This window comes from Sebastes umbrosus, chromosome 4 (genome assembly GCF_015220745.1).
Source record: "Sebastes umbrosus isolate fSebUmb1 chromosome 4, fSebUmb1.pri, whole genome shotgun sequence".
Classification (NCBI taxonomy): domain Eukaryota; kingdom Metazoa; phylum Chordata; class Actinopteri; order Perciformes; family Sebastidae; genus Sebastes; species Sebastes umbrosus.
This window is the reverse complement of record NC_051272.1, coordinates 4842520-4864266: the sequence shown is the minus strand read 5'-3', so window position 1 is coordinate 4864266 and position 21747 is coordinate 4842520. Positions and strand designations below refer to the sequence as shown.

The following is a 21747-nucleotide window of genomic DNA, read 5'->3' as shown; positions in this document are numbered from 1 at the left end:
TTTATTCACATTAACCCATATAACTCCTCTCTCAAGTATAGAAATACACAAACAATATACCAAGGCACAACACTGATGAAAAACTGGGACACTGAAACATGCTGTTGTTGTCATATTACTACTGTTTTTTTCTACCCATACTCAGTAAATCAGGATATTTGTGAGCAGGATGTGTGATGACACACACAAACAGTTTGTCCTGAATATAACCAAAACAGCCAGGAGCTGTTATCCAAATTTCTGTGTGCGCGTAAACAAACGGACACAGTCAGTGACGTTATACCAAAATAAATGAGACGCAAGGAAATATGCGCACGTCCTGCCAGGAGTCTGAATAGAGCAGAATTATTCACATCAAATTCAAGGTTTGGGTCGGAGGAGGCGATCTGTTAGGTCTATTATCTGTTATATTGTGTTTTTAGCCATGGTAACGCCGTGGCCGGCGTGGTCTGTTGGTTCAGACTGAAATATCTCAACAACTACTGGATGGATTGCCATTACATTTTGTACAGACATTCATGTTCCCCGCAGGCTGAAGCCTACTGAGGTTAGTGATCCCCTGACTTTTCCTCCAGTGCCACCCACCAGAGACGTTGACCGTTTTGGTTTTGAGTGAAATATCTAGACAACTACTATGAAATTTGCTATTTATGATCCCTAGACGATGAATTCTGCTAACTTTTGTGAACCCTTAATTACACCCTGACAGAGCTGCTACCATGGCTGTAGACGCAGTCTTGTTTCAAATTAATTATTGTTTACAAAGTGCTAAATTACAAATTCCGAGCATGATTGAGGGTCTACGTGCATGGCGACAGCTAACAGTGCTAACAGCAGAAACAGTGCAAATGACGGCAACGGTGCCAACAGAGGGGTCAGTCCTGTATTCCCTCAGCCCCATGTTGGTTGGGTTGGTTAGGTTTAGGCATGAGGAGTGAGATTGGTTAGGACTAGAGTAAGAATATCAGGGTAAGCCAATCAGAGGCAGAGAAGGGCGGGTCATGGGGTTTTGGAATAATGGGCTGTCGGAATAATGGCATAATCTGAGGGAACATAGGGCTGAGGGAACAATGGCATAATCTGAGGGAACATAGAGCTGAGGGAACATAGAGCTGAGGGAACATAAGGCTGAGGGAACATAGGGCTGGGGGAACATAGGGCTGAGGGAACATAGGGCTTAGGGAACATAGGGCTGAGGGAAGGAACACAGGGCTGAGGGAACATAGGGCTGGGGGAACATACGGCTGAGGGAACATAGGGCTGGGGGAACATAGGGCTTAGGGAACATAGGGCTGAGGGAACATAGGGCTTAGGGAACATAGGGCTGAGGGAAGGAACACAGGGCTGAGGGAACATAGGGCTGGGGGAACATACGGCTGAGGGAACATAGGGCTGGGGGAACATAGGGCTTAGGGAACATAGGGCTGAGGGAACATAGGGCTTAGGGAACATAGGGCTGAGGGAAGGAACACAGGGCTGAGGGAATATAGGGCTGAGGAAACATAAGGTTGAGGGAACATAAGGTTGAGGGAACATAGGGCTGATGGAACATAAGGTTGAGGGAACATAAGGTTGAGGGAACACAGGGCTGAGGGAACATAGGGCTGAGGAAACATAAGGTTGAGGGAACATAGGGCTGAGGGAACATAGGTTGAGGGAACATAGGGCTGAGGGAACATAGGGCTGAGGAAACATAAGGTTGAGGGAACATAGGGCTGAGGGAACATAGGTTGAGGGAACATAGGGCTGAGGGAACATAGGGCTGAGGAAACATAAGGTTGAGGGAACATAGGGCTGAGGGAACATAGGTTGAGGGAACATAGGGCTGAGGGAACATAGGGCTGAGGGAACATAAGGTTGAGGGAACATAGGGCTGAGGGAACATAGGGTTAACAGTGTTTACCTGGAGTAACCGGACTGGGCGCTACGCTTCTGCGATGGCGCCGTGGGTCGGGATGTCATTATCAGTTGTAACTGCCGTAACAGGCCCAACTATGTAAACAAAGAAAAGAGAAGCTCTGATTACAACACACAGAGAGGGAGAGTGACTTCATTCTCTGCTCTGGTAGACATTACTCCTTTATATCTTTACATTGCAATTTGTCTGCTGCTATATTAATGCTCTTTGAATTTAGCTCCTTTAAGTATACTTATTTAAACTTATGAGACAGCATATGTTAGTCATTGTCCAAAAAGCACAACATCTGTTCTTTAGCTGTGTAGATGTGTAGGGAAAACCCTTCAAAAAACAGTTATTCTGATATTCATTTTTAGTCTAGGAACATTTTATTGAAAGTTTCCTTATATGAGTGAGGCTCCCCTGCTGCGTTAATGCTTGGAGACAGCTGATGAATGCCAAACTGTAGCCTAGCACAATATGTTAAAGAAAAAAACCCCAGCTCTCCCATATAATCTGTTCCAGATGTTTCGGCAGCAAACATTTCATTCAGACAGCTCGAATCAACAGCTCTGTTGTTAAAATGAATGAGGTGTTGGCATAGATCTTAATAATATCTGAGCTCCCTCTTCTGTTTTAACCCTGACATCAGGTGTCTTAACAATACTATTAGGTGCCATCGCAGTAACAGTTCCTCTCTGTCGTGTTGACACAGCGATGCTGAAGGATCACAGTTGCTCCGCTGGCTGTCAGGAACAAAGAGTACGTTACAGATGCACTCGATGACTTCCAACCTTTTCAACTTAAAAAAGAGAAAAAAAACAATCCAGATGTTTCTATATGAACCGAATTCCTGTGTCTGATGGTAACGTTTCCGCCTCTCTCAGGTTTTTGTTATGCAACTGGAGCGGCGGGGGTGATGTCACCGTCATGATATGAGCCAGGAGGAGACGTCATCAAGTTCACTTAGAAACCCACGACTGACAAGAGGAGTGAAAATTCTAAATTCGAAGCATAAATCACCACACTTATTAGAGTGTCGAAAGGCGACTTAAACAGTATTTTCAGACAAATTAAGTTCGTCTGCAACACACTTCTATGATGTACACCACAGAGTATTAGTGAAGCAAAAAAAAGGCCTCAATGGCAGTAAAACGACACCTTGGAAAAAGTTCCAAAACCTTGAGGTAGTGCCAAAGTAATGCTAACAGTGCACTTCTCCGCGGCTACCTAATTTGTGCGAGTGAGGAAGTGGGGGAGATGAAAACCGGTCAACTTTGCCTCCATTTAGGCTTTTTCCATCAGACACAGCTGAAGCCTGTATGGGTGAGTTATAACTACCTATTTTCCAGAAGGGAACGGTTGTTGAAACGGCTCCAGCGTGGTGCGAAACAATTTTGTATCATAAAAAAAGTCAAAATGTCTTGTTGCTACTGGTTTGGTCGTGCTTGGGCGTCATGTTACAAGTCACATTTATATTACTTAACACATTCTTAAATGCCTGAAACCTCCAAAGTAACTCACCTGGCTCGTCTAAAAGGGGGAAAAGTGTGGATTTCTTTCAGGTCTGCAGTGCTGCATGCAGGGGCACGTGGTAAAAGCGTTATGGCCCAAAGTGCCAGCAGATGTCTATAAAAGAAGGCGAAGAAGAAAAAAAAAAAGATGCTGAGTGAAGGAAAGGAGCAATTTCACGTCTGCATAGCCTGGGGAGGAAAAGTGCGCCTCCAGCCCCTCGACAGGATACCTCAGAGGACACGGCGAACCCAGAATCCTCATTTGTTTCCCTTAATGAAAAAATCAGCCTGAGAGCACAGCAGCTAATGTGTTTAGGTTCCAGCAGCAGTGCAGCTGTCTGAATCAACTGTTTCACTGCAGACATGAATCACACATGACTTTTTCAAACAGGTCAAGACTCCAAGTTTTAAACCTCAAATTTCCCGGTCATTTGTAAGCAAGCTTCCCTGAAGTATGTAAAGCAGTAAAAAGGGGATATTTAAGTTGAGAATTTATCGTTGCCATCACTTTCATGGATGACCAGACGGGATGGTTATCTCACTCCTGGACTGACTGCAGTGACATGGACTTGACCTCCACGGTGCGGAGGATTACAGCGGCCTCCTCCTCGAGCATGTGGAGGAAACAAAGGCAACAGATGGTCGAATCGACACACATGGTGGGTTTTTGGTAATCCCTCCCCCCTTCCTGCTGCTTGCTGCTCGGGCCAACGTCACAGCGGGGCCAAAAGCCAACATTCACACCCAGATTCGGGAGTTATTTTGGGAGAGGAATCTTGGCACTGCCAGTCTTTGGGGGTAATTATCGTCCCTTTACTGAATTAAAGATACGAGCAATCTGTAATCGTGGAAAAGTCGTATTTTTTCACTTTCAGTTTTATGCAGAAACACATCCAGATACCTCCTTATTGCAAAGGTTCCAAACTTTAGCTTGTAACCCCGTGAATTGAAGCAATATCTACTTGTGACCATTAAACCCAGGTTATGTGGCCTTTTAGAGTTAATGTGAGTTGTGAACAGTTCAACCAAAGAGGTATCTTTTTCCTTCCCCGATTGGTTCATTTGAAGGATTTTTGAAAGCTTGAGGAGGTAGAAATACTTCACAAGAAAAACGAACAAAAATTAGATTAAAAAAGTCAGAAAAAACATGATTTTACTCAACAGAAAAGCTTCATTTCCTCCCTCTTTCCTTTAATCTGACCTCTTTTTCCTACTGTGGATTTGTTTGAAATAAACTCCCATAAAGTGCTGATTTATCACTTTGTCAAACAAATTTGAAAACGCTCCAGAAAATGCGAACATTTATTTCTAAAAAGTTCTAAACTGACACGAGAGGGGAAGTATGTCTCTCTGCAAATGAATGAGTCATGTTTCTTCTTCACTTGAACATTCACTCCTCATCCAGCTGAACCAAAGCCATTAGAGAATAAACAGTACACAGTGTACAGATGTAGTCGGTGTTCCTAAATCCAGTCAGTGTTTGACATGTCAGCTAATAGTTTAATTAATACAGAACAGCAACAAGGATACGGAAGCCAACGGGATTTGAAGCTGATGAAAACATGGCTACTGTAGAGCCCAAGTGTGTTTTTTACTTACTGTACAAAGCCTGTCAGCTTATGTCATTCACATACACTGCAACTTATGAATGACATTAGATGACAGGAAGTAAACATGGACCCAAGCTGTTGGCTAGAAATGCAATTCCGTTGAAACGGTCTATAAATCTATTTATGAAACTCAATAAAACTTGTTTACTACCATTGTAACAAACTGATATACCTCTTAGTGGCAGAGTAATGTGCATGGCATATGTCATTTCTGTACTAACTACACTTTTCTTATATCTCTGTCTTTCTGTCTCTGTCTGCCCTCCTTCACCTCCCTGACTCATTGCCCTCCGCTCACACATGGTCGAGGGGGAGGGGTGACCCAGACTTCAGACTGACTGGTTCCAGATGCATCTTATTGTCCAGACAAATCAGAAAAAGTGCATTTCAGCAGGCTGAAGTGCTTTCTTCTACCTAAAAGGAGTTCCAGATTGGAGTTGTTGTCAATAATAAAAAAGATATCTTGGTGAAGGCGTACGATACGTGACTTTTCATCTTGGCATTTAGCTGCGCAGAACTCTTAAAAATGTGGCTGTTTGGCCTTCTATAATTCACACACTACCACCCAGTAGGCCTATCCATTTGTTTTGTGTAGATCAAAGGTCAAGAGGTTAAAGGTCACATCTTCCCTGGCTTCACTGTCACAATGTACGTTTGATCTGATAATCCTGGAGGTCACTTCTGGATGAAAGTATCCATCTCAGGTTCATATTAACATTTCCAAAACACCCTGCCGATCCAAAGCCAGGCTGGTTCCTCACATTTGCCTGGCTACAACAGAGGACATTCCAGTGGGTTGAACCCGAAATGCTTCCACATTCTTCCGGAAAGTCCCAATGAAATGTTTTTCTGATGTTTTCAAGAAGGTCTCCTGACAAGTTAATCAGGAAACAGCAGCCTCCACACGGTCATCACCGCTGGGTGACATCAGAGGTGTCTTCAGAGGACTGGATGTACCATGAAAAACCTATTGTCTATTCTCTCTGCTTCACGATAAACACTGACATTTAAATACCGACTCATCAACTTGCTACAGTCAATTTAGCATTAATCAACATGAACAATTCTTTGGCAAATGGAAAAAGCAGAGAGCCATGAAGTCAGACTGATGTACAGCCTGGAGCGGCGCCACAGACAACGGATAGGAAACTGATTTTATGGACTTATCTACCAAATTCATGAGCCAGCAACATATTTTACTTGTGTTAATAACCACACATCACTCCCTGTGAGGCAGTACGGTAATGTAACATCCAGTGGTCGGAAGTAACTAAGTACATTAACTCAAGTACTGCACTTAAGTACAATTTTGAGGCAAATATTGCACATTTTACTTCACTACATTTGTTAACTTGTAATTACTTTGCAGATTCAGTTTGAAATTACAAAACATAACCAACAATTACATAATGATGAAGTATTAATACAGGTTAACATGAGACCTTATTGATCCCCACAGGGATCAAGTCTGAAATGGACCACTCTGCATAATGAGTACTTTGAGTATATTTTGATGCTAATACTTGTCGCTCATAGTGTGAACACAGCTTAAGTCTATCGCCAGCAGGGGACGCTCTCTGTATTTTGCAGTATACCAGAGTTGCGGTGTCTGGTGTCTGTTGCGACTTTCCCGTAGTGATGGGAAATATCCTTGACTGTCATCACATGATTGGTCGCACGGCATGCACGTCAATAATACAACATTCAGTCAAAGTCAGTTGTCAAGTTCACCAAGTCAAGTTTCTGGAGTGGATGCGCCAGATAAAAAGGAAACTTGACGTTCAGAGAAAGGATTAAAGTCAAGAAAATTTGCACGGGAAGACTTGAAGAGAGCGCTCCAGGGAGCAGGGGAGATGCGGCGAGCTCACCTACAGGCATACGTCGACAGTGTTTATGTAATTACTCTCACCGCCAGAGGGGGGAGACAAAAGTTTACGGACTGCAGGTTTAAGGAAAAGATCGGAGTGCTTTTTCCGCCACTGGTGACATCAGAATACCGGGTTTGACAAACTCCTCTAAATGTTTTTTGACTGTGAAAGACAGTAAATACTGTTATTACCTCAAGTGCCTCAGCGCTGTCACATTAGAGTGCATTTCAAGTGCTGAGAACATACACAGTGTGATTCTTGTGGTTTTGTTTGCTCTACACAATTGAGCTGGGAGGAAAACATGTCATACATTAATCCTGGTACTTTACAGATGTCAATGGGGCTGCGAATGTATACGTGCGTGTCTGCGTTTCTTTAAAATGATGAAATCTGTTCCTTGGTGCTACAGGCCCGGACAGGTAATTCATGTTTCGTGCCTGAATAGTTTCTCTGCTGAGCGCTTTCAGGACATCACATGACAAAGTCTTGCTTCTGCAGAAGGGAGGAGATTGTGTAATCCAAAGATCTTTAGATAGCAAGCGAGTCAGACAGCTGTGGAAATACCCGGGGCTGCTGGGAAAAAATAAAGACAACAGCTCAGGCTTAGATCAGACAAATACAAGGCGGCCTGTAAACTATTATGCCAGAACACAAAATGCTGCTGTTGCATCCGGACCACGGTCTCTAATTGAGTAAGAGTGCTGGTGTGTCACCACATGGAAACTGCAGTGGTGCTAATTCTAATCTGAGCACTTCTGTATCTTTATAAAGCTTTCACCAATGTCCCTTCACCTTTACACTATATTCCTATTCCAAACACATTTGTTTACTGTATTTGAAAATTAATCTTTGCAACATCTCACATAAAATTAACTCTCACAGGCTCTGCCCTCTACTGGACTCTATGGGTACTCTCCTCCAATCACGAGCACGCATTCCCACACTGAAATTTGTATAAACATCGCCGGTCAATAAGGAGGTGCCTACCCGAATACGTGCAGAACCCCACAGTACATAAGGTGTCTTAAGCAAACAGCAATTTGCTCACATGCACTAACAGCCCGGCGATGTCAACAAAGCACAAAGAAGCTCTGAGGGAGACTGACTTCACTCTCTGCTCAGGTAGACATTACTGCTCTACACCGATCAGCCATAACATTAACAACATTATGACCACTGACAGGTGAAGTGAATAACATGGATTATCTCGTTACAATGGCACCTAGGCAGCAAGTGAACATTTTGTCATTGGAGTTGATGTGATGGAAGCAGAAAAAATGGGCAAGCGTAAGGATGTGAGCGACTTTGACAAAGGCCAAATAGTGCTGGCTAGACGACCGGGTCAGAGCATCTCCAGAACTGCAGCTCTGTGGGATGTTCCCGGTCTGCAGCGGTCAGGACCTAACAAAAGTGGTCCAAGGAAGGAAAACCGGTGAACCGGCGACAGGGTCAGACCCGAGGCTCATTGATGCACGGGGGGAGCGAAGGCTGGCCCGTGTTGTCCGATCCAATAGAAGAGCTACTGGAGCTCAAGTTGTTGAAAAAGTTAATGCTGGTTCTGATAGAGAGGTGTCAGAACACACAATGCATCGCAGTTTGTTGTGTATGGGGCTGCATAGCCGCAAACCGGTCAGGGTGCCCGTGCTGTCCTAATGTTATGGCTGATCGGTGTATATCTTTACAAAGACAATAGTTGTTTACTGCTATATTCATGCTCTGAATATCGTACAGAGTGCCTTTAAGTGGCCTTGACTACAGCCCTGCTAAATGTACCATCATTCTGCAGATTCCCAGTATGAGTATTCCTGTTGTTTTCCGCTGACCCAAATTCCACCAGAGAGGGCTACATTTATATATAGGAGCACATTCATGTCGAGTTGAGATGGTTCATGTAGAAAAGCCTTTCAGCAAATAAGAGCACGAGAAGTAGTTCTGATATTTTTGTGACTGCTGGCAACATTTGAACTTGTGGAAATTTCAGATCACATCCTGCAACCTGAAGGCTTCTGAGCAGCTGCCAGAGATATCGCTCATCTAATGAGCTGCTGAAGTGACGAAGTGTTGCACGATCCAATATGATTGCCAGCCGGAGTTCAAAGTGATATTCCATTCCAAATTCGTGCTTTGGATAGTAATCATGTATAGGCTTGAAAGGTGGCTGTCAAAACTGTGACCGTGGTTGATCATGTATGAAAGAAATGATGGAAAAACGGAAGATATTAAGACTGTGTTTTGTAAAGTACAGTGACTACAAGAGGAAAATATGAGATAGAGGACGAGGTAGGAAGGATGCAAGCTACCTCTTGCAAAGATGAAACATACAGTAGGGAGTGACTTTCATTCATTTGGGGATAAGTGGTTATTTCACAGTTTGTGAGCCAAGTTTTATATTATTAAACTATAATGAAAGTATCCTGAGTAATATAAATCTAATTATCGTGTGCAGTTTACCAAATAAAGTCAAGATGTAAAAGTCACAGTGCTGAAAAGATAATTTCGAGGTTGCTACAAGTATGTTTTAGTGGCAACTGAGATTCAAAAAGCTCAATAAAACTACCCGATCATTAAATCTGGAAGAAATTAAACCATCCTGTTTAAAACAGACCTCAATAAAAGGCACCACGCCATAAAGGGTTTGGAATTGTGGGCTGTGTTAGTACTTCTCTTTACCCGCTGAGGATTCAGATCAGTAAAAACGGGCGAGCCTTCACAGTCTCTAAAGGCATTAACTGCTCATTAACAGACTGTTCTAACTCCCTATTATTCTCTGCGATCCACAAGAATATATGAAGGAGCAAACGGGTTAACCAGCAGCAGCTCTCATCCATCCACCAACTGTTTTGAAAGGATCCTCAACAGGAGGTTGAGCACTGTTGAAATAAGAACCACTTGTTTCCATCACAGAAGCACTTCTCTCCACGGATGAGTCGGACGTAACTTCAAGAGGGCTGAACGACATGATTGACAGTTTTCTTCTTCACTCAGCTCGAACCTTCCTTTCACTTAATTGGATGATCGCGGGCGCTGCTTCCAATTTTCAAGCTGTAAAAACATGTGGCTGGAAATTCTTCGAAACTATCCACCAAAATCAGTTTCTCAATAAATCCAAGGCAAGATTTAGCCCAGAAAGTTGCTGAGTCATTTTGCTCATTTTATATTTATTTAGTACACGGCTGTGTTGAATACTCGATTCTGATTGGTCTGATTGGTCAATCAGGGCATTCTATGGTCTGTTATTTCTTTATAGCAGACCGTTGCTATGGATGCAGTTCTGATGTCAGACTCTGGTGAATCGTTTTTGTGTCAAATTATTGATTTCTTAATTTAAGTAGCCGTGTAATAAGCGGGATAATGTACAGCAATCACTCTGTCGAGGTTTATTTCACAACAATGACCGGCTCGCTGTACATTATGCCTTACATGTTACTTTAAAAGTTGTTAATGATGTTTGCAATTTCCAAGAGGCAACAAGTCATGTTATTATTTAAACATTCATGGTTAGCTTCATAAACTGCATATAAAAAGTGGATGCACTGTGACGTCACCCATTGGTTTGTGGACTGCCATTTTGAAGCCTTGAGTTCGGCATTTTTGCTGTCGCCATCTTGGTTATTTGCAACCAGAAGTGACACAAGAGGGTGGAGCTAACTACACCCGGATGCGGAATAAGACATTTTTAGGTGACCAAAAAGGTTATAATTAACTTTCATGAACTGAAAACACACTGTGAAAGGGTTAAAGTTGTAAGACGAAAAACACAGACAACTTCCAGACCGGACGACGCCGTGGTAGCGACCTGTCAATCATAAGGTAGCCACACCCTAAAGCATCCCCTGCTTTATGGTCTATCTGACTCTAAATGGGACCATAATTTACAAAATGAACATCATGCTGTATTGATGAAGACTTGAAACTTGTGATTGAGAACATAAACTCATGTTCACAATGTTTACTGAGGTAATAAATCAAGTGAGGAGTAAGGTTATTTTCTTCATAGACTCAACATGCTCCTTGTGCTACACATAAAGTCCCCATCAACCTCTCCCCTCTGGGTTGCAGCCAGGCTGTAGAAGTTCCCTCTGGAGACAAGAACCATTTCCTCAGAGCACAGTGTGCATTCCTGAGACGCTGTCCAATCCCTGTAAACAACATTCCTGCTTTGGGAAACAAAAGCCACAAAAAATCATTATCTCAGTGTGTCCTATCCAAAAGCCTCCTCTCTGCCAGCTCTCTCTGTTTTCCCTCTTCCACTAATGAGTGACGTACGTTCTCTCTCTCTCCTGGTGTTTCACACATTTTATTGTCAGGATAGTTTCATGACAATGACTGAACTTGACTGTAGACAACCTTTAACCATAGACTGTATATAAGAAGTGGACGTAGTCACAGAGAGATGTCACCCATTGCTTTGTGGACTACTGTTTTGAAGCCTTGAGTTTGGCATTTTGGCCGTGGCCATCTGGGTTTTTTGGAGCCAGAAGTGACCATATTTGGACGAGAGGGTGGTAGCTGGGGAAGAGCGAGGCCTTGCAGGGCAAGGTACCGTTGGCAAAGAACGGATATTGCCAAGAAGTGAAAGTCAATTGTTCGTTCCATTGCAATGTCAGCGCCCAGCAGCAAAGCTATGCCTCCGCCATTTTGGACTGAAAGCGACTGCCGGACGACAGTAAAACGTCCTTAATTATGCATAACTTTAAGCCTTAACATTATTTAAGTTAAATGAAAATTCACCCCCCCCAGTTGTCATGAACGGCAGTATTAGCTAAAGAGATGTAAACATGTTTGTTTCTGCTGTAAAGTTGCACATTTTAACATGGGGTCTATGGGGATTGACTTCTTTTGATGCCAGCCTCAAGCATTGGCTCATTTTCAGCCCCTTAGGTTGCCACAAGCCTTTAAAGTAACATTTAAAAACTGGCATCAACAGCAAGTTGACCAGCTCACCAGCTGCATTGAATTCAGACGGGGAGCAGCCAGAAACCCAAAACAGGAAGGAGTCCTTAAACAGCAGGCAGGCAAACAAGAACAGAGGTTGAACTGCTTTGGCTATGGTGGCACAATGGATGACTTATATGTGGTAAACGGCTAGTTAGGAGGAATGAGAGGCAGGTGTGCTGGCAGGTGAGGATCAGGTGACCTTTCACACAGACATTTTGACTTGTCATAGCAGGACAAACACAGGTGTGACTGATAACATAAGTGATGGCTCTGTTCTATAAGCCAAGCAAAGTCAGTGAGTCAGCATGTCACAATACCAGGGCCCTGAAACGTGCACGCCAAAGTGGAATACAGCCATCATCTTTAATGTTATTAATTACACCTGTGCTGTCAAAATGTCGGGAATTGGCCGAGTTCCAATGTCTCCCAAAAGGCACTCAGAGCCACATGCTCTCGCTAAACATGTCAGGGTTCAGGGCTGTCCTGCTGTGAAATCTGCAAAGTGTTTGAAGGATTTGAGCCCTTCATGCGCACTTTACGTCCACAATTCTGCAGACTTTGCTTCAGAGAAACCCCCCCACAATGCATAGCGTTGTGAAGTTAAACATGCAGGAGTCCTCAAGATGACATCCTTAATAAACACACATGTCGTTGACCAGTACTTTGTATAACAATATATGCACTTATTTGTCTTATGGCGGCAGGACTGTATTGAAACACTTTACTTTGCGTAGCAATGTCTCTGTCTAGTTAAAATTATTTCACAAAGTGCTGTCCCATTCCTCAGACACTTCACAAGTGACTCTGATTAAACTCTGTGAGGGTTCAGGGGGTATACTGGAACTGGAACATGATGACTATACTGGTAGACAGGCAGGGAATGACTGCATCAGACATGACAGGAAATGGACAGAAAAACACAGCAATGTTATAATGAATCCGTCCTTATGACAGCAAATCACAATGCAAAATAATACTAATAACAACAAATGTGCTCTTTTTGACTGCCTATACCTTTATATGGGGCGTGTCTAGAAAGTAACCTGCAAAAACTTGCAAAAACTTGCAAAAACTCGTGAGACTCGCTGCCCGACAACCTATCCTAACCTTAACCATTCAAGGTCAATGCCTAACCTTGACTATTTGTAAGAGTTCCCAACTCGTTGGTTACCTTCTAGACATGACCCTTTATAGGGGCCTTTCACACAGAACGCAGCAACGGCACCACTGCGCTTTGAAACCCATTATTTCCAATAGCTTGCGCAGCACAACAACGTTTTTTCAAAAAAGTCGCGCTGTGATGTGCGCTGAACCCAGTGAAAGGCCTAATAACTAGAATGGTATGCTTTAGATTGCTTGCTTGTTACATTGGGCTCTCTTCAAGTACTACGAGTGTGTCATGGTCCCAGGGTTTGTGGTTTGTTTCCTGTTTTGTTTTGTAAACCACTCTCCTCATGTCTCTTCCTGAAACTCAGGAATCACTGGTTTGAACCCAAAACACAGATGGAGGCAACAGGAAGAGTATTGATAAATGACTTACAGGCTGAGAGTCCAGAGAAAGGCAGGTAACAGCAGTAAATTAAAAAAACACACAGAATGCTAAACACTGGGAACATATAGGCTAAAATGTTAAACTCTAGGAACAAGGCACAAAGGAACTGGGATGACTGATTGGGGAAGTGAGAACAGGTGAGCAGGAGGTGAGGTGAGAGCAGGACCAATGAGGGACCGGTGTAACCAATCAGGGCGGGGCAGACAATCAAAACTGATGGGAAAACACTCAACGGGAGGAAGTAAAACAAGACATGACACATGAGGAGAGTGGCTTACAAAGTAAAACAGGAAACTATCACGTATCACTAGAGGGGTCTATGAGAGGAAATTAGACTATTCCGTTGCGGAAAAGTGCCTTTAGCCATTCTGCCTGGTGGAATATAATGCCAATTCACATCAGACAACTCAACATGTATAGATCTTTCAGTACCCAATTAAAACAATGGATGATTAATACATACATGTCAGCACTAAACTCTCTTTTTGGTGATTCTATCTACATGTCCTGCTTCTTTTGCCAAGTGTGGACAAATATGCTGCTTTAGGCAAATGTATGTATATATTTATTATTGGAAATCAATTAGCAACACAAATCAATGACAAATATAGTCCAGAAACCCTCACCGGTACTGCATTTAGCATAACAAATATGCTCAAATCATAACATGGCAAACTGCAGCCCAACAGGCAACAACAGATGTCAGTGTGTCAGTGTGCTGACTTGACTATGACTTGCCCCAAAACTGCATGTGATTATCATAAAGTGGGCATGTCTGTAAAGGGGAGACTCGTGGGTACCCATAGAACCCATTTTCAGTCACATATCTGGAGGTCAGAGGTCAAGGGACCCCTTAGCCTTCTTTGCGAAAAGCTAGTATGACATGGTTGGTTCCAGTGGATTCCTTATGTTTTTCTAGTTTCATATGATGCCGTATCTTCACTCTAGGTTTAAAACTGAGCCGCTACAACCTCCGAAAGATCGTTTGTGTTAATGCGTTAAAGAAATTAGTGGCGTAAAAACAAATTTGCGTTAACGCGTTATTATCGTGTTAGCTTTGACAGCCCTACTAAAAACTAAAACTAAACAATGTACAAACAAACCCTATGACCATGACAAAGTGTGTGTGGGGGGGACTGTTTTGCTTTTAAACAGGGTACAGGCAAAAAAAAAAAAAGTTTTGAAATCTCAGAAATAAGCCAAAGAAAATCATCATGTCGCTGATATTGATCTCCCCTGCGGATATGTTGTGGTTGCACAAGCTGATAAAAAATCTTAACATTTGCTTTCAATTTAGGAGAAAAAATGCATTTGTTAAACAGACACGGCAATGACTGACGGTTCGGTCAGACTGTCTCATACCAAACTGCCCCCACCCCTTCTCATCCCCCCGGGACAATCTGTCCGTGAAATGGACAGAGCAAACTGGAAAATTGAAAAGCTAACACCAGCCTGTAGAAAAGCATACAGCCAAGCGTGATTAAACTGTTTTATTCCAACAACACAGACATCCATGCTCTGTGATTCAACGCTCCCTGATGTACAGTATATGTATTGCTTCATATTTCCATGCAGAACAACATCACTCATGTTAAGTGAGTTTTACTTTCGTTGCCCGCAGTGTTTTGGTTTAAGAATGTGACTCAAGTTTGAAATGGTGGATGTTGGAAGGAAGATCTGCTTATTCCCTCATAGACAAACCATCCATCACTAAACTCAAAGCCTGAGAATAAGAGTGCCAGTCAGTTTACCCCGGGCAGCATGTTGGTCAAAATGCATGAGAAGAAATACTTTGGCATTAACATTGCATGAGAGGTTTTGCCTATTTGCGTAATTATGATGAAAGAGGTAAATGCAGAGCCCTGATTGTTAGCATCTGAGAGCTAATTGTTAGTTTATGTCAGGAACTTTGAGGTCATCTTCTGAAGAGATAAGTCAGATATTCCATTAGATAATGTTATTACACCCAGACAAAGATCTGAAAACTCTGCTTGATGAGAAGGAAACCCAAAAACAAAAGAAATACACAAGCAGCCCAGCCCAGAGCTGCAACAGCTCTTTGTCATTTCACGAGTCACTTCAAAGGTGAAATTTAAAGTAGGAAAATAAATACAAGTCTTAGATAGCATTATCAAACACTGCACAAATAAGAGCGTGACATACAATGCAGAAGTGTAGAGGCTGACGCGGTTAATCTGCTCACATCACGCCCTGTGCAAATGTCAGAGCGCAAGGGGAAAAAGATAAGAACAAAAAAAAGAAAAGGTTCTGCTCTGGTTGTTCAGATCTGGAGGCACGCCAACATTTTTCCCCTCTGGTCTGCAGCTCTGTGATTTTTTTTTTCTTCCCCACACTCCCTCTGATTGTGGTTTTAAGCATTCCTGGACAGTCGGAGACTAAACTGTGAACAGATATTACCAGCAATTAGACAGATCTCAGTGAATCTTCCATGCCAGTAGAGAAAAACAACCGCCCACTTTGTAAACAGGACACATTGCCGGTGTTTGTAAAGACTAGAGAGGTACTACAGTAGGAGAAGTGTTAAGATATATTCTCGTGAATATGGGAAGACCCAACGTTTCCTTGGAAGCACTAATGAGGCAAAACAGTTGCTGTGATTACGTCACGTTGGAAACAAACAAACATGGCTGCTTTAAGGTCACCATAGAAGTTAAACCATGGAAGCTAGTAGCCTTGGTCCAGAGTATTTACTTATGCAAGATAATGCTTATTAGTATGTTAAATGCTTTTAACACTTCATTCATTAATGTATTAATTGATGTCTTGTGTTGTCCACTCACCTTTTTACACAGAGGTGCCCAAACTTTTTCCCTGGAACTCATTGGTTGACCACGGGGCAAGAGTAAACACCTATTGTATTGTTAAGATGCAAAATGGTACGAGGATCCCATGTTCCCCTAATTGAATGTTATTTTAGCTTTTACATAGTTAACCCCTTAAAACCCATCTGCTGAATACAATTGGGCTCATTTCCAGTGATACCCAATTTATGCATTTCAAAGACTGTTTAGGGACCCCAGTATGCAGATATATTCAAACACACCATTTTAAGAATAGGCACAAATAACACATTTATACTGCATTCAGAAAACTGCACGGTTTTAGCCCCAAACTGCTTGGGATTAGCATAAAGTGGGCATGTATGTAAAGGGGAGACTCGTGGGTACCCACAGAACCCATTTTCATTCACATATCTTGAGGTCAGAGGTCAAGGGACCCCTGGGAAAATGGCCATGCCCAGTTTTTCCTCGCCAAAATTTAGCCCAACTTTGGAGTGATATTTAGCCTCCTTCCTAAGAAGCTGACATGGTTGGTACCGATAGATTCCTTAATTTTTCTAGTTTCATATGATGACTCTAAATCCGAGCCTGCTACAGCCTCCGAAATACCGTTAAGTATTTCAATTTAAAATGAAAAATTTGCTAACATCTGAAGGGCCAACTTTGGGAAGCCCTGTTTTTACATACTTCAATTTTCAGTTTAGCTAACAACATTTTTTTTTTTTCCTTACTTTAACTTTTTCTTGTTTTCCTAATTTTGTATGTTGCTAACAACCTCGCAGTAACATTCTTTCAGGTGATATGTCAAAGTCGTCTTAACAGCTTGTTTTGCTGCCACCACGTAGCCAAAATCAATAATGGCGATGGAGGACATCACTTCCAAAGAACATAGAAGATAATCTTTCAACGCCATGCCATTGTGTAAGAATGTTTGTTAAAATAGTTTCCAAGCCCAAGCCAAGATTACTCAAGTCATCCCAAAGCTCCTCCAGAGCCACAGGAAGACATCACTGTTTTCACAGGCTGCGTAGTACTCGCCCTGACTAGTAAACTGACGTGTAAAATTAGTCGAGCGTTACTTTAAAGTACATCAGTAGTTGTATATTCAGTTTGTTCTATTTGGTAAATTGATGTGAAGCTCAATTAAACCTTTTTTTCCATCCTCTGTATGACTTGAATTGCGATGCGGTGGCCTGTACAGCAACATCTGTGATGAAAAGCAGCGGAGGCAGACAGCTCTGAGTGAATTTCCAGAAGGGCTCTCTCTTAAAATAACTTCCCAGTCAGGTCCTGCATACCTTCGTCTGTGTGTGTGCTGAACCCCGGCCTGGCCCGATCTGACCACCACCACCTCATCCTGCTCATACACCTTCAGGACCACCTCAGGACCCCACTTCCTCTGCTCACGTTACACTTCGGTGCCTTCATGTGTCCAAAATCAACAGGGAGGACTCTCCGCCTTAATCACAAACCCGAAAAATAACAAGGAGTGAAACAAATTGTGAAAAACACAACTGCCTGCCAACTTGAAGATCATCATTGTGTGGATAATTTTTTGTTTTGCATTTTTCATGCACGTGTGCATTCAAACTAATGCAATCTGTCTCCCTGCTTCATGTAGTGACCCAATAAACCCTGGAGGGAGAGCTCCACCCTATCAGCTGGACGGAGCAGTGACACAATCCAGATCTGAGGGCATGACTCCCACCCAAGCTTTGGGCGACGGGGGTCCACCCTTGTGATTTCCTGCCCAGTCCAGATCCAGACTCTTGGCCTCGCTTCATGATTTTTGGAGGGCATTAGGAGGGATGAAGGGGATGGCGAGGATGGAGGGTGGGAAGGGAGAAGGATGAGGTGCAACGGAGGGAGGGATGAAAGGAGGGCGGGAGGCAATATTATAGACCAGAGGCAGCGCTGTGTTTTCCTTGGCTCTCTCTGTAGTCTGTCCCACCCCACTGCAGGGTATTACACACGCACACACACACACACACACACACACACACACACAAGGAAAACACAACAGAGATTTCCATGACAATAGCGTTCCAGCCGGTGGGAGTAACAAAGCTGGGGCGACCACAGTGCATTTCTCAGAGGGGAGGAGAGGGTGAAAGTCTCGCTCAGCGCTGGACCCCGAGGAATCATCTGCTCCGCTGGTCAGGCCACAAAACCAAATAAGCTGTGCCATGACTTCAGAGGCAAGCTGGCGTCTAGGCAGCCATCAGGGGAGGTGGCTCGCTAGTTGGGGGTCTGTGGCGAGCTGAGGAATGAACTGTGTTCATTAACTCTCATTCAGTAGAAACCACTAGCTGCTGTAGCGTTGGGTGTTAATGGGAAAAGGCAGAGAAACTGGACTATAATCTTGTTTTAAACCATATCAACCAAAAGAAACCTTTGCAAAAGGTCAAACTAGGGTAAACTGGACTGCAGTTATGATTATCACTCCGGATATTTTTAGTGTTATAAAGTCTAATTTTAACCCACATGTACCCTTAAAGGATAATTCCAGGGTGGCGTCTGAAATTCCACACTAACATGCTATTTAGTGCGCTAAAATAGTATGTGAGATTTTTTTTGTATGTCCTTAGTATGAAACCAATAGTACGTGAATTGCATACTATTTCTGGTGAAATATTACAGTATGCAACGCTGGACACTATGGCGGCATAAATATCCCACAGTTCAATGCGGTAGTGACGACATCATTCATGACAGATGTTGACGGACAGCTCTGTAACGTCAATAGTAGTAAGTGTATCACTTAGCGAGGCATATTATATATTTTAAATTAATTCAGACTTTGATTGTCACAAACAGGTGTTTTGGTCAGACGAGGTTGGCATGGGTTACCATGGTTACACATCTCCAACCGGCAAGGAGGCTCTCAGGGACGACGAAAATTACTGCTCAGTGCGTCTGAAAAGATACTTACTGCTGATTATACACACAAAAGTATGTTGAACCATAGTACACATATTGGATATGTAGTGAATAGTATGCGATTTCGGATACTGGAGCCCAGTTCACAACAACTTGGATCTAACTTTTCGCTGTCGTTCCTAACCGTAATAATGGCACGGTACTCACCAAAGTTATTTGCGAAGATCTGGGAACTTGGCGACATCGCTAAAAAGTCATTTGGGGAACAAACATGAACCTTTTGGTAGCGAAAACAAAGACGAGTGCTAAAATACCCACACATCACAGCTTACTGACAAACCCTCTGCTGGTTCAACTTTGACTTGCTGTGCAATGAACCGATCATTAGCAACATGTTTCCCTGAACTCTTTAATACCACTACTTCTTTTTTTTGTTTGGGTACAAATTGAACAAACAAGATATAACCAAGTGGCAACCTCCGGTGCTGAGAAGCCAATGCGGAAGTATCAAAAACTGTAGTTCATCGAATGGCCATTTGAGGCTGGCACCAAAAGCAAGTCAATCCCCATAGACCCCCGTGTTAAAATGCCCAACTTTACAGCAGAAATACACATGTTTACTGCCTGGTTAGGCTGTGTTGTCACTGCCAGAGCCACCCACTTTGAGCTTCACAACGGCTCTTCAGAAACGTATGGATGACGTCACAGAGACTACGACCATATTTCATACAGTCTATGGATATAACATGTAAACTGTTGAGCTTTAGAGGTGCTGGTATAGGCATCTGATGAATTTAAGTCCAGTATTCACTCTCTTTTAGCTCTCTCTCCACCAACGTCTAAGGAGAATTTCTGGCTATTTAGCTGCTACATGCTCCACTATGTTCACCAGCTAGTTGCTAACTTTGTCTGTTTAATGTTCAGTGCTACACAGATAGCATACAGAGGGTTTAATTTATTTTTTTCCAAAGTAAAGCTACCTTCTGCATCTGGAAACTATGCTGATGAGACGCTACAGAGCTGAGGTGGACTGGAGAGTCGGGAGATAATGCTCTGTGGGTTTATCACTTCAAGCAACTCCTTTCACATACAATTAGCCACGTGGTCCATTATTTACATGAAAATATTGATTATAGCCGCATTAAAGAGTGATTTAATAACAGACTAAAGACCAGGACACTATTGAAAAGTGATCTCAGTGATGCAAAAGAATGTGAAAGCATCTTTCTTGTGGACATGAACATTTAAAAGGAAAAGCACTCACACACACACTCAAACACACACAGTACAGATGGCAACAGGTTGTTCACAACGACACACGTTAATCCCTCTTCCAGCTGTCTGTGTGTGTCCTTCTGACTGAAAGGCCTCTCTCTTTCTCCGGGACCGACTGCAGCGACAGGCCTGTTTGAGTCTCACCCTTCCGGCCCCAGTTCAACACATTACACTGCTCTCCTGACCCCCAACATATGGCCCCGAAGACCCACCTACAAACCTTCTCTCTCTGACAGCTGTGTGTAATCACAGACTGAATGTAACATGTGGTCTCAATGAATCTCAGAGGATATACTTGCACAGTGCATGCACAAAATATCAGTTTGGTTTGGTTTCAGATTGTTGTGATCATCATAATAAACTCAAACCAAGTACCAGTAACCAGTAAACCCTCAACATCTGTTGTTTTAATGTTTCATGCAAACATTGTAAACTCTGATTTATTGCCATTTGCTCAAACTCTGACTCCAGTAGATACACATTTAGTGCTTTTTATGGACACATATTTGCCCATAATGTCAACAAGATGATCCAAGAACTACATATAATCTACATAGAACTTTATTTGATCTGTCTGACAGGTAGACTATGAATGTATATCTCAGATAAGAGCGATTTGATCACAGACACAGTTTTAAAAACGTTAAAAAAAATTGTAGTGGCAGACAAGTAGACAGGAATAATCTTTAAATCTGTTTTTCATGGATTAATTTACACTGAAATTCCGGTTAAAAGCCGTATACTGTAAGCAGGTCACTCAGTGCAAGTTGATGTCACCAGTGAGTTCCTACATGAAAGCTTTAACATTTGCAGCTCGGGCATTTTCTGGCACACATCAAAGTGACATGTTGTACAGCTGAAACTGCGGTTTTATTGGAATAAATACATGAATGCCACCCACAGAAATGACTCAACTGAAAGACATCACATCGCCAACACTGTTTGATTCACAAGACATCTGAGAACTGCAGCCAGCAACTACACAGATCGCATCAGTCGCCTGCGATTGCAAAAGCACTCTCTTCATATTTTTAATAATATCTCTATAAGGGATGCATGTAGCAACTTACTTTAAAAACTGTCCTGCAGTGCACCACTCAGTCGTTACAACAAGCATTCACTTGTAGTTATAATCCACCCAGGTGCTTGGTAATCCATCATGGAAACACTGTGTTATTTTGGACACTTTGGAAAAACATTAAAAGCGATAATTCCATGTTTTATGAACTTATTTATCTAATGCCTACTAAACAAACAACTCTTTAATATGACATGTTTTGGTGAATGAGATTTCCGGCAGACATGTTGACTCTCTCTCCTCCAATCACAAGCTGTGTTATCAGGTGATGAACCGGTGTGCAAAACACTGAGCCAATGACTGTCGCGCATCACCGATTTACAAAGGTGATTGG

At 42.7% G+C, this 21747-nt stretch overlaps 1 long non-coding RNA gene across 2 annotated transcripts in view; it reads right to left on the bottom strand.

The window, feature by feature from the left end:
* LOC119486608 overlaps positions 1-21747 on the bottom strand; it is a 22781-nt gene extending 1034 nt beyond the window's left edge. Inside the window, exons 1-3 of one of the 2 annotated variants that reach the window (XR_005206564.1) lie at positions 21406-21747; positions 3422-3526; positions 1904-1992 (exon numbers count right to left, since the gene is read on the bottom strand). This is a non-coding gene — a long non-coding RNA (uncharacterized LOC119486608). Of the gene's footprint in view, positions 1-1903; positions 1993-3421; positions 3527-17478; positions 17841-21405 lie in introns of those variants that run through there. The other variant, XR_005206563.1, reaches the window with a different exon arrangement.